This window comes from Alligator mississippiensis, chromosome 1 (assembly GCF_030867095.1).
Source record: "Alligator mississippiensis isolate rAllMis1 chromosome 1, rAllMis1, whole genome shotgun sequence".
NCBI classification, from domain to species: Eukaryota; Metazoa; Chordata; order Crocodylia; family Alligatoridae; genus Alligator; species Alligator mississippiensis.
The window spans coordinates 450,665,505-450,678,173 of NC_081824.1; the positions used below are offsets into that span (position 1 = coordinate 450,665,505).

Here is a 12,669-nt window from a genome sequence, read left to right on the forward strand (position 1 = left end):
TTAGTCCAGTTAGTAGGAATCCTGCCTAATCCCCAGCATAATGTTTTCCTGCATCCATCTTGCACAGTGATCCATGTGTGTGAGCCAAGGCCGAGGTACGTCTCACTACCCTCCAGCTAGCTTCTGGGCTCACCCTAGATCATGATACTGGGGGCCACAGAAGCTTCCCTTTCCAGAGATGAGGTAGTGAGGTGCGCTGGACTGCATCGAAATAAGAGCTCTGTCCAGTCAGCTGCTTCATTGCTTTTGTCCCTCACCTTCAGGAGGTCATCAAGTCTTCCTCAGGGTCCAAGACATTTACATTCATCCAGGGCCCCTGGCTACCATTCTGATGGCAGGACTTAGGAGGCAGCCTTGTTTCAAGTTAGTACAGTCTGCCTTGTGCTCTTGTGGGGTGCTGGACACACGCTGGAGTAAGCATGTGTTGTTTTGCTTTTGGCATGCGACAATAAGGCATCAGGCTGAAGATGCGTCACCTGCTTCTTTTCTCAACTGGGCAAGGATAATTAAGGGAACTGTGACTGTACCTAAGTCTTCGTCCAAGCCTGCAAAAGAAGTCCTGATCCCTGAAGGGCTGCAGGCTCATCTCTTCACAGCCTGACAAGTCCCAAGGTTTGGGGAACAGGTGGTTGGCCCACTGCTGGAGAGAAGAGCAGTGCCATGGGACTCTGGTCTGTTGTTACAAAGGCACCTGGGCTGGCTGTCCATCTTCCACTGCCTTAGTCGAGCAACAGCTGACAGGTCTTTGGTAAATCTGTTCACAGAAGTTTCAAACTTCCAGAAGGCTGCTGACTTCCCAGGTCTCTTCACCCAGCTTGCCAAGCCTTTTCTGGGTCTCTCACTTCAGAACTGCAGCTTGAAGTCGGGCCTGAAGCTGTGGAGAGAGAGACAAGTGTGTCAGTAGAGTCAAGATTGTAGTTAAAGCCTTATGAATGCAAAAGATGAAGGAACTTTATGCCCATGAAGCTAAATAAGCTACAAGTTTTAGTGCCCACCGTAAGTGGGACTCACTTCACTGGCGATGGACAGAAGCTGTCAAGTCTGTTCTGTACCCAAGATCTGAATCATCCCAGCTTGCAGGGCGATGCCCAGGCTTTCAGTACAGGAACAATACACATGCAAGTGCCAGTTCAGATCTGAAGTTCCCTAAACATAGGATTTCTGTTTTGGTCATCATAGCACCAGTATAGGTGCATATTTTAGATTCAATACATTATAGTAGATATATTAACATATTACAGAAAACATCAAATCTTTCTTCAAAGAGTGCATGTATACCTCCCCCCACGCCCTCAATAAAGATAGAGAGAAACAAAGCATCAGGTGTTTGTACAGTTTTGCACATGAACCAAAACTAGCTGCTCCTGGACAACTAACTGAATGTTTTACTGTTTTTAGTCTGGGCCAAATCAACCAGCCCTTCTGCTCCAGGCCAGCAAGGCAGCACACCAGGAGAATGGAGGGCCCTGTACTGGTATCACAGGGCAGGGCTGTTCCAAACAGCACTATGAGGAAAGGCCATTTTGCTACAGCAAGTGCTTTGCTTGTTCTCAGTCTCTTGAACTGGTCTGGGGAGCTCAGTGCAGCGATTCTCCACCAGGGAGCTAGCATCCTGGGGTGCCTTGAGAGCCTTTCACAGGGGTCACAGGGGACCTCACCAGGTCACACTGTTAAAAGTGCAAACATGACTCATGAGATAAACCCAGAGATTTCAAACAGGAGCACACAATAGCAAAAACATCCTTACTTCTTGCAGTCTTTCATAGGGCTTTGCAACAGAAAGCCGGCTTTATTGTTTTTCCAAACTTGAAAAACAGTATTAAAAAAGGTGACATTTACTGAGACGTACCTCGTGTCTGAAGAGGTGGAGAATCACAGTTCTGGCATCTCAGGGGCAGCAGTTACAATTTTGGGGGCACCAAAATGAAGAATGGTGAAGTATGATCCACATAAGTTCAGGAGGCGCAGCGAATCCTGCTGCATCCCCATCGTGTCCTTTGTCTCATTCGCATTCAAATATTGGCCGCCTCCTACACAGGGAACACGCAGGTTCATTTGGCGGTAGGGCTGATTCTACTGACTTCGCTAGAAAACCGTCGCCCCATCCACTCGTCTGCCCCATTCCCCGAGATCGAAGACCAGGGCTGAGAACGTGTTGGGTGAAAATTTAGCAGGGTCCAGGATTCCAGAGCTGCCCCCGGCTGCCTGCAACCCCCGTATCTCGCATGCAGGGCCAGCCACCTTTACAGCGTGTGGAGACAGTATAAAATAGGAGGAATTCGAGCAGGTATTTCAGGGCACCTTATAAAGTACACTTCTGATTTAAAAAGAGCTGCTGGGTACATGGTTTCACTGGGCCCCAGGGGCAGTTGTAAGATTTGTAAAGGTGGCAGGGGAGGGGGAGGAGGGGCAGTTAAGCTGTGTGGTGCATCATTCAATAACACAGTGAATATTTTTCCACCAATGATAAAGGAACTAGATGCCTTACAAATTCAGTTTCTAATCCAAGCAGAGAAAGAAATCTAGACCTTGGGGGGTCACTGCCACGTCCAGGGGGGCAGGGGCACATAATGCTAGGGAGGTATAGCTGTTACCTTCCCACCCCAGCCTGGCTGCAGACAGAGCTGCTGCTCCCAGCACTCCCACATGGGCATCCCTCAGACCCTCTGCAGGGCCCCCAGTGCCTCTCTCTGCCCCGATACGCTGCCCCTGCCATCTCAAGTGCCCCTTTCTTCCACCCACCAGCCCCTCACATCCCTCCAAGTCCTGCCCTGCCTCCTCACTAGCCTATAAATCCACTGCTTCCTGCATAGATGCACCCCCTCATGCCCCAGCTCTCCTGACTCCTCACTGCCCACCCCCCTCCCCTGGGCCCATCCCAGCACCTCCAAGCGTTCAAACCTCACTGCGGCTCCTCACATGTCCAGCCTCCTTCCTTCCCCACAACCCCTTTTCTTCCCAACTTTTCATCCGCCCAGACTCCGGCTGCACCCCGGCCCCCAGCCACCCCCACACCTCCCTGCACCTGCAGTGCTCCAACAATGGGGTCCTCACCAAAAGCCCCGTGGAAATTGTGAAGGCCCCCACCCCCAGACCCTTTCCCTCTGGGACACTGACCATGGGGCACGTGGGAACAGGGCTCCAGCTGCTTCCCCCCAACCGCACCTCCTCCTCACGCCAGGCCAACTGGCCTCTGCCTTCCACAGACAGAGACTAAGATATGGAGCATCTCTATTTGGGGAATCAAATCCACGCACCCACCTCTGCTCAAAATACCACCTTTCCCTTCTATATTGCAGGTGGAGGGCAAGGCGGAGGGGGTGGGTCGGGAGCAGGTGTGCGTCTGGTGGGGTGTGCGGGAAGGTGCAGGGGGGGTTAGGGTTAGTGGTGTGCAGGGCCCTGGATCTTCACACCTGGCACAGCGCAGCCCACAATCTTGCCCACACGTGGCAGCAGCAATCTGCCCCCTGGACCCACAGCGCACAGTCCTGTGCCCCTGCAGCGAGCGGCACCAGCACCCCCGTGCTCCCGTCCCTTCCTCCAGCCGAAGCCCCTGCCCCAGCCGCGGGCCCTCACCTACATTCCCACTCGTGGGCAGGGAGAAGCTGCGTGGTGCCAGGAAGGAGCCCCATTGAGGAAGAGGCTTCTTGTTCCTGCAGCTGCCTGGCTCCAGGCTGGGGCTGGTCAACCCAGGCTGGGGGGCCGAGGCTGAATTACGGAAAGCACAGAATACAGCAGGTTTTGTTTGGTTTTCCAGGGCTGATAGACGGTTCTCCTTCTCCACATGTATTTTCGAGCCCTAATCTTGCTGACCTTAATCCAGCCTTGCAAAGCTATCAGGAACATTTTCCAGTGCAGGGTAAAAGATTTAGTCTCTCACCCTCATCTTCACATTGAATCCACACAACCCAAAGGTAGTAGGACAAAGAGGTAGGCAGGGTTTTGCAAGGATGCATGAGCATGAGTGAGCAAAACCCCAGGGGCTTGCTGCCCAGTCAAAGCAAAGCAAAGCAAGCAAAAAAGGTATGGGTGGCAGGGTGGAGGGGGAGTTCGTGAGGAAATGGCTGCCCACTTGTAGTGCGCAGGTTTGTTATTACCCTGAAATAGAATAGTTTTTTGATAGCATACTGTTAGGTTAACAATAATTTGGATTATTAAGAAGTATTAGCTTTACAGCTGAATACAAGGCATGACCTGTGGCCTAGCAGTGCAGCTGACCACAAGGCAGAATGATAGCTAAGCCTTTGCTTGTGTCAAGTAATCATTTTAACTGTATTAAGCATTTTCTGAGTTAAAAAGTGGATCTGTGTCTGTGTGCTGAAAAATCAGCTACAGCAAGAAGCAAGATAAGACAGGGAAGCCATTGTTCTGGGTGCAGTGGTTGTGTCCTTGAGAAGTATCTACTACTGTGTAAGGTTTTGCTAACATATTATAACGTTACTGTTACTTAACATTTAGCTTTTAAAAAGTGCTAGTTCAGCTTAATAGAAATATGCTGTTACAAAGATTTGTAAAGCACCGCCCAAGTAATGCTTTTGTTAACCCTGTAAGTCTTGCCTTATTGTAATAAGTACAAAAGATCGCCTCACCCTTGAGGGGGGGCCATTTTGCCTTTTGCTGGTTTTATGGTCTTTGCTCGAGCAAATAAACAGCTGTCTTTCTTTACCTGCGTTGTCTGTCTATCAAATTACAGCTAGACAACAAACCTTAGGGAGGTTTCTCCCACCACACACCCAACTCAGTTTTAAGCACTCAAGCTCAGTGGGCTTCTGAGTTTGGCTGCTTTCTAGCTAATCATGCAGCTGAACCTAACCACACAAAAGGAGGCTTGGTCTTCCTTCCAGTAGGATGGAACAAGCAAGGGGTGCACATCTGTCTGACACCCTTTAGGTTGCATTACCCAAGAAAGCTCTTTGCATTCAAGACCATGGCCTTCAGAAACTTGCAGCCCAGCTAAATAGCCTTCCTCTTCCAGCCTCCACTAGCATAGATCTCTGAAGTGAGATCTGCTCCCAACAGATTGTCCCCCACTCCTCCCCTGCCTGGCACAGAGGCAAGAGAAAGGTCCATGCTGGTAGTTCAGTGGTCATTAGTAACCTGCTGAGCTAGTACCAGAGATGAGCACTGCAGACAGCTTGACATTGGTTAACACTTGCCTTCTGTTTTTAAGTGGCATTTAGAGATTCAAAAGCTTTAGGGGATACAAGACAGCCCTAACTCCAGAGAAGGGGGAAAGCCCTAAACAAGTGAAACCAAAACCACAGAGCACACCAGCAAGCAGCACCTCCCCTCCCACCCCAAACACACAGCTCTAGGTCATCTCAGGCTTTCATGCAAGCTGCATGCTTTCGTGCTTAAGTTCTTCTGCCCTTGCTTGATTTAAACCAGTAGCAAAGCACTTCATCTAGACATACCACATGACAAGTTTTGGAGCCCTGTTGCAGGGACTTTTGTAATAATGCTGTCTTGCTGAGAAACCCCATGCCTTTTAACCCTGACTTTCAAAAGACTCTTAGTCCCTACTTGCCCAGCAGTAGACGAGTTGTTTCCAACCTGTGAAGTAGCCAGCCATGCTTCACAGGGGGTACCCAGCTTCACATTTCCTGAAGTCAATGCTTCTAAGGTACGGGGGAAAAAAATTGTACCACGGCAGCTTTTTGGGCCATGTTGCCCTGCTTTGTTCCATTCTAGTTCCCAGGTGTGATTGAGAGATTGGTTATGAAGTGATAAGTTAGTAACAAGTGTCATAATGATAGTTGCTTATTACTTTACCTTAGGAGTACACTCAGGACTGCCCAGCATGACAGGGAGCAAGTAAGCTAGAGCCCTTGCAGAGTTTTAAGACCAGAGTAGTCATAAGCAGAGGATTCAAACTTGAGGTGCTGCTTGGACTGGAAGCTTTCAATCTACCCACTCAACTGCAGCAGCACCTGGTGGAAAACTACTGCAGGATCACAATCAATAATAGGAATGGCTATAATTGGTCACCCACACCGCAAACAGGTAGACAGTTTCAAGCGCCATACGAACCACAAGCATTGAGGTGTACAAGCCAGTTGACAGTGGGCTAAACCTCCTGGAACAGTTCAGCAGTTCACCAAGATAAGGTGATATAATTTTGAACCCGTTCAGCGTTTGGGCTGACACTAAGCTTTCCGGATTGGTCCTCTGAGCATCCCACACTGTACAATACTTAAGCCCCCGTTTGCTGTCCTCTAGCTCTGAATAGTATCTAGCTACTCAGGAAAGGGTCAGTGCTCAGGTGTGTCTAGTACACCTTCCAGCCATGCATCTCAACTCACCTTCAAAAGCTCAGGAATTAAACCTCTCAGGCCAGCTGTGTTGGGTATGTATTAGCATAAAGAGCAAAGGGAGAGACAGAAAATTCAAAGTTGACTTAGCAAACACAGGACATCTGCACAGAGCAGAGGATTTAGTTCAGCTGCTGAGGCTTACAACACCAAGTTACGCTGGAAGAGTGCTTTAACCAATTCTGACACCTTCTCCATTAGACCAAGTTGAAAACCATCCACTGATACCATACTGCCCCACCAGCTGCTGGGACACAACAGGGACATAGCAGGCCCCTACCCAGCTCCATGGACTTGGCCACTAGACCTGCTTGCCTGCCACCTGCACAGCCTGCCTGCAGGTGGGCCTTCCTCCCCCAGGTGGGCCTGCCTGCCATGGGTGGCTGTGAGCCCTGGCCTCCAAACACATGAGCAAGCCTGCTGGCCCCACTGCCTGGTGGGCAGGCACACGCACATGTTGGCTGGGGCTGTCCCATCTTTTCATAGGGCCTGCTTATTGGGCAGCCAGGAGTCAGGGCTCAGGCTCCCCTAACTGGGCCCAACATGGTCCAACTCTTTCTGGGGTTGGCTGCTACTACTGCTTTTGGAGCTGGGTGCTATACTGGGCTGATGAGTGGAGTGGCAGGAACAAGCTCCAAGGCCCTGTCCCGGTGCCAAAAATATGTTTAATGCATTAGACCTCACATGGAGGACATATCAATGATTAAACTGAGAAGAACAGATTTATTTATTTATTTTTTAACAGCAAAATGTACTCATTACAAAACATAAAACCAACAACATGACATACCATCAATATTATACACAAACCCACATATAGCCAACTCAAATACCATTGTCTTGCTTCACACGTATCCGCAGTCCCACAGCTCCAACACAGATTTGCATCACATGATATCTACATACATACACAAACAACATTTTCAGTTGAATTAGCAACACATAGCATTATTACATAGCCATATATTTAAACCAAACCGACTCCAAATGGTATCACACACCATTAATATTTTGCCCTCACACATATAAAACCACTCCAAATGACATTACAAAATATCCATATGAACCCATCCAATCATAAAGGACCTCAACTAAATGTTTTTTAAATCCATATGCATCCTCTTTACCCATGTTCTTCGCTGTCATTTCCAAACCCCACCCTTCTGTCATATAACAACTTATTCCCACAATGAAGCCACTTTGATCCCACTTACATCATCCCAAAACATGCATTATAACTTCAAAACTGATGTTACAATCTATTGTGTGACAGCAGTCAACACAGTAGCATCAATTCCCTTTTCACTTAAAGAGATGCTGCCTCTTTCTTCCTCCATTCCACTTACTTCTCCCTTCCTCCCTCCTTCACGTAAAAATCACAATTCACACAGCACCAGCCGTAAGCAGTCCTGTATCCAATGCCATAGGAGGTGGTAAAGGGGGCGAGCAGCGTGACCACCCCGGGCTCCCAAGCAAAGGGGGCACCAACAGGTGCTACCCAGCTGGGTCAGGACAGGGGACGGAGCCACAAGCAACTCATTTGGGGAGCGTGGGGACAGGGGAAGAGAGGCTCTCACCACTGTGTGCACTCTGGCAAGCATGGTGGGGTGTATGCCCCCCAGATCTGTGCACAGGGCTAGGGTGGGCTGCCACTGCAGGCTTTGCCCCAGGTGCCAAACTTCTGTGCTTCGGCACTGCCTGTATCAGTCCCTTAAGAACCAGCAGGTTCCTTACTTTCCATATTGCTACCTTTATACAAGTTATCCAAACCCTCACCCTCCACTCTTCTGGTCCTTTTTTAACTAATCCATACATCACTATCTCATAAGTTACTATTCAGACTCATTTTCATGACTTGCAGAAACCTCTGCACACCCTGCACACCTCTCTTGTGAACGAACACTCCCACAGTGCACGCACCGCCGATTCTTCTCCATTGCTGCTTTCCCTCCGGCATTTTGCCAACTTCAACAGTCCCGTCTATGCTATACATCCTTACCTGGCAGGATCTGCCTTACAACCTTCCACATACTATCTGCGTGCTCTCTTTTAAAGTTCTCATCTGTTGTCTCCATCACACTTCCCTTGTCCGCTCATCTGTCAAACCCCTCACATCTCTTCCTCTATCCCTCCTTCTAATCACCTTTAACTTTTTTTTTCTGTTCTTCCAACCCTTCTAGCCCCAGCTCCTCTAGCTATTCTGCTCTTATGACATTCTCCAACCTCCCGTAGCGGAGCCATGGCTTCCATACCCACAGCTTCTTCTAGCTCCCGCCATACAGACCCAGTCTCTGTAACATCCTTCCCACCTAGAACCTGCAAAAGTCTGCCCTATTGCCTTCCCCCTTCATCACCTCCTTTGCAACCATTCTTGCATAATGAACACAAATAAATACCCCCAAATATGGCAGCTTGCACCATCCCAGATATTTTGCTTTATACACTGTTTTCTCACCACCTTTTCTGTTTTACTCTACCAAAAATAATGCAGATCTGCTGCTGCACCCTCCTAACCTGCTTCCAGGATGGCAGATACATTTTCGGAAGCCCTGCCTCCTTAATGGCCATCACCTTTCCCCAAAATAACATCCCCTAGTGGATCTTTGCTCCTACACCAGCTGCTGCAGGAGTTGTGCTTAGGCCAGGCCATACTTATGCTAAGCTACAGTTAATCTAAGACACCAAAAAGGAGCCTGGGAGTAGCAGGTATTACAGACTGCTGAATGGCCTGGTGCACAAGTTGCAACAGCATTGATTCAAAGGAGAGGGAAGCAAAAAACAGTAGCTGAACAAATTGAGAAGAAGATAAGGAATTTGGAAGAGAAGCATGTAGCAGGTGTCCCAACTTGGCACAGAAGTGAGTTGCAGGTGTGTTCATACCTGGCAAAGAGACAAGTGAAAAGGGGCAGGTAGAGAGAGATACAGAGAGAGAACAATGGCATGTGGCTGAGGCAGGGAAAGGATACTGCAAATGCAGCTGCTGCTGCAAGACTTGCCTCCCCTAGCAACCTAGGGCAGCATGGGCATGTACCTCATCCTTACCATTGTTTCTGGGCAGTTTCTCTATGCTGGCTTGATTGCTGCGAAGACCAGCTAGCCTCCTTTCTTAAGAGACAATAAGCATTTCCGAGCTTTTGCCATCAAACAAGAACTTGAGTCTGTCTTTCTCTGTAGCACCCTGGCTCTAGATGGCTGGTTGCAGGCACCAGTCTCTAAGAAGACACAGACCCAAGCACCCTGGACAATGAAAGCAAGAGCAGGCTGTGGCCAGCTGAAACAATCCCTCACCTCCCTTAGAAAGCAGGTGCTGCCCAAGGGCTCTACCAGCTGCACTTGCAAATGGTGGCAGTGCTGGGTAGGGCCACCACCCCACATGTGTGCTGGTCCTTGCTGCCAGGGGTTGCCACTCTGCCCTGAGCACTCAACCACCTACCCCAGCCCAAGTAGTAAGTGCTGGTTAGAGAACCTGCGCAGGAGTTGCTGCACCTCTGATACGGGGCAGCACTGCTCTAGACACTGGAGAGCACTATTGGGGAATGCTGCTCTGACCATCCCCACTGGGTCATCACCACCAGGACTTGGCCCTACTCCACTACTGGCCCTCCTCAGCCTGTCTGTGAAACCACAGTCCTTTTGGACCCTGACCACCTTCAACAGCAAGCACACAGAATTTCAGCTCATTTAGCTGTCACAACCCAAAGTTGTGATTTTTGTTTTGTGTGTGCTTTGGCACTGCTAAATTATTTTCCTGCTAAATTTGCAGCTTTCTTTGCAGTGTGCATTTTTTCTTTGCATCTGAGAAATGCTCGTTGAAAAGAATTCCTGCCATTTGTATTAGAATTCGAGCCACATTATTGGTTTGTGTTAAATTATGCACACGTGGCGGCTAGTGATTGGCTTGCTAGCCATATAAGAAGCTTGGGTGGTTTCTGTCGAGGTTGGAGAGAAAGAAAGAGAGAGAATTTGTTGTTTTGTGTGAAGATCTCTAAGTACTGTGGATCCTTTTGGACCCAATGCATTTCTTAAAAGGCAACAGGGGTCTGATCAGCCTCTGGCCTCTCCCTGTTGCTGATTGATTCCTAGATGTACCCCTCCCTGCGTGCAAAGGAGACGGATCCACAGAGCTTTGACACATCTGTAGGAGATACCGAGCTTGTTGTAGTCCTTGAACGAGCATTTAAGGGGAGCTGTGCCTGGAAAACTGTCCAGCCTACACTGTGACCATCTTTGGTGTAAGTAAACAATCTTAAATCAACCACTAAGTGTCTGTGACTAATTCTAGCTTGCTGCCTGTTTTCTCTGATCCCGTGTGCCCGGGCTGCTGGCCACAGCCTGCGTGCACAAAAGGGCCCTGGATTGCTCCTGGCCCGCACATTAGCAACAGGAAGTATCAGGTTTAGCCCTGGACCCACTACAGGGATTTTTATTGACTTAAAAAGACCACCCAGGAAGTGACTCTTGTCTGGGATCTCTCCTCTTTCTCCCACTTACATAGCAGCTTTCTATAAAAATGAAGGGTTACCCCATTGCAGACCTGGCACTGCTTAGAGGAGGGCTGACCGATCAGTGACCTTTGTCTAACTTTGTGTTACCAACTGGTGTGTGCCTACAGGTGTCACTGATTTGGCAGAGAAGGCCAGTGGACACAACTTGATCCACCTGCCCTTTACAATAGCCTGTTTTAGACCTCGAGCAGTAAACCCAAGGCCACAAACAGTGAGAAAAGGTGTGAGAAGCCCCCTCTTGAAGCATGCATACTAATGAGGGTGCAGATCAGGAATACTCTTAGTTACCCTTCTAGCACATAACCAGAGTTAAGCATGGAAAACATGAGTAGAGTGACCCTCACATAGTCAGGTAAAAAGAGGTCGTTTGTATAATCAGTTTCTGTGGACAATGCTGAATGCATGTTGTAAGTAAAACCTCAGGAAAGTCTCTTGCTGTTCACTCCTGCCCCCTATTTTCAGGGAACAAAAAAGGGACTCTTCAATGGATATGCCAGATATACTGATTTTTTTTTTTTCACTTTGGGCCTTACTGCTTGTATTACAGTTTCAACTTTTAACACATTACAGAGGATTAGTACATTATTGGGAGAACTTTTAATAAAGAATCTATTAGAAATGACATGAGCTCAAAAAAGCTAATGGGTTACTGTGCTAGTAACGATTTAAAAACAATTCCATCTAACGTGCTTATAAATTCTTAGATAAGATGCTGCTTCTGCCTGTGACATGCTGATAAACTAAGTGTCGTGGAAACACACACAGAGTACTTTTGGGTCAGGTCAGCAGAAGCTTTTATTCAAAAGAAACTACAGCTGTAGGGGGAGTTCCAAAGTGACATGGATTTCCCAAGCACTTGGAAGGGGTCCCCCCCCAAGAGCAAAATCAGGAGGCTTATATACTTTTTAACAGTCGCTTACAACTCACGTGATCATATAGTGAAATTAGCATGAAAAGCGGCTATAATATTACTTCATTATTTCTTTGCTGTTATCAGGATGGGAATTATGGGGGAGATAGGGTTAGTTCACAAACCTCCTTCTTGCACCTGGAAATCTACTTTGTACATACTTTTTTTTTTCTTTCTACCTTCAAGGCCGCGGTGAGCGAAGCATTTGCAGAAGAGTTACAAAGAACAAACACTTGCCCTTATCTGTTCTACTGTACCGAGCCAGCAATTCTACACAAAGCGGTTATGTCATCTTATAACTAAAATAATCAAAGTTTAAGGCATATATTTTTTCTGATTCCACAGCCCCCCCCCCTTTGAGACTATTTAGTCTCACTTTAGCCTTAAATTTCCATTCTCATGAGCCCCTCTATTTCATCATGCAGCCTTTCATGTTTTCTTTCAATCTGCTCACACTTTTGTAACACCATTATTCTAGACTCTGCTGTGGGTTTTCTTGCCTTGCTAAAGCTTCCCCTGCTGGCTTTCTCGCAGCAGAGGATCAGTTGCATTAAGACATAGAACATTATCAGAACTATCAAGACAAACAATATTCCATACAGGATTTTCTTGCCAAGGGCCCCGAAATCTGGGAGCCAGGAGGTTAGCCAAGACCACATTTCTTCTAGACCCCAGTCAGTATTTTCTGAGGCCACTTGATGTAGGACCCTTAACTGATTTCGGATTTTGCGAATGCCAGTTTCGATTCGCATGTCCTGATTGACATAGACACAACAGGTGGAGTTTACTAAGGCACATACTCCTCCCTGGGATACCAATAGGTAATCTAGGGCTATGCGGTGTTGTATAGTTACTTGTGAGATCTGGGAGATCTCTTTTTGCAGAGCCTGAATTGCATCCGCAGTGGCATTTCCCATAGCTTCCATTGTGGCTGAAATGTTAA

The 12,669-nt window shown here is 48.0% G+C and overlaps 1 non-coding gene across 1 annotated transcript; it reads right to left on the minus strand.

Annotated features, from left to right (window-relative positions):
• Positions 1 to 6,880: 6,880 nt before the first annotated feature.
• On the minus strand, positions 6,881 to 7,066 carry LOC132247970 (U2 spliceosomal RNA). The gene has a single exon (XR_009459345.1). It is a non-coding gene; the product is annotated as a U2 spliceosomal RNA (small nuclear RNA).
• Between the last annotated feature and the right edge of the window lie 5,603 nt (positions 7,067 to 12,669).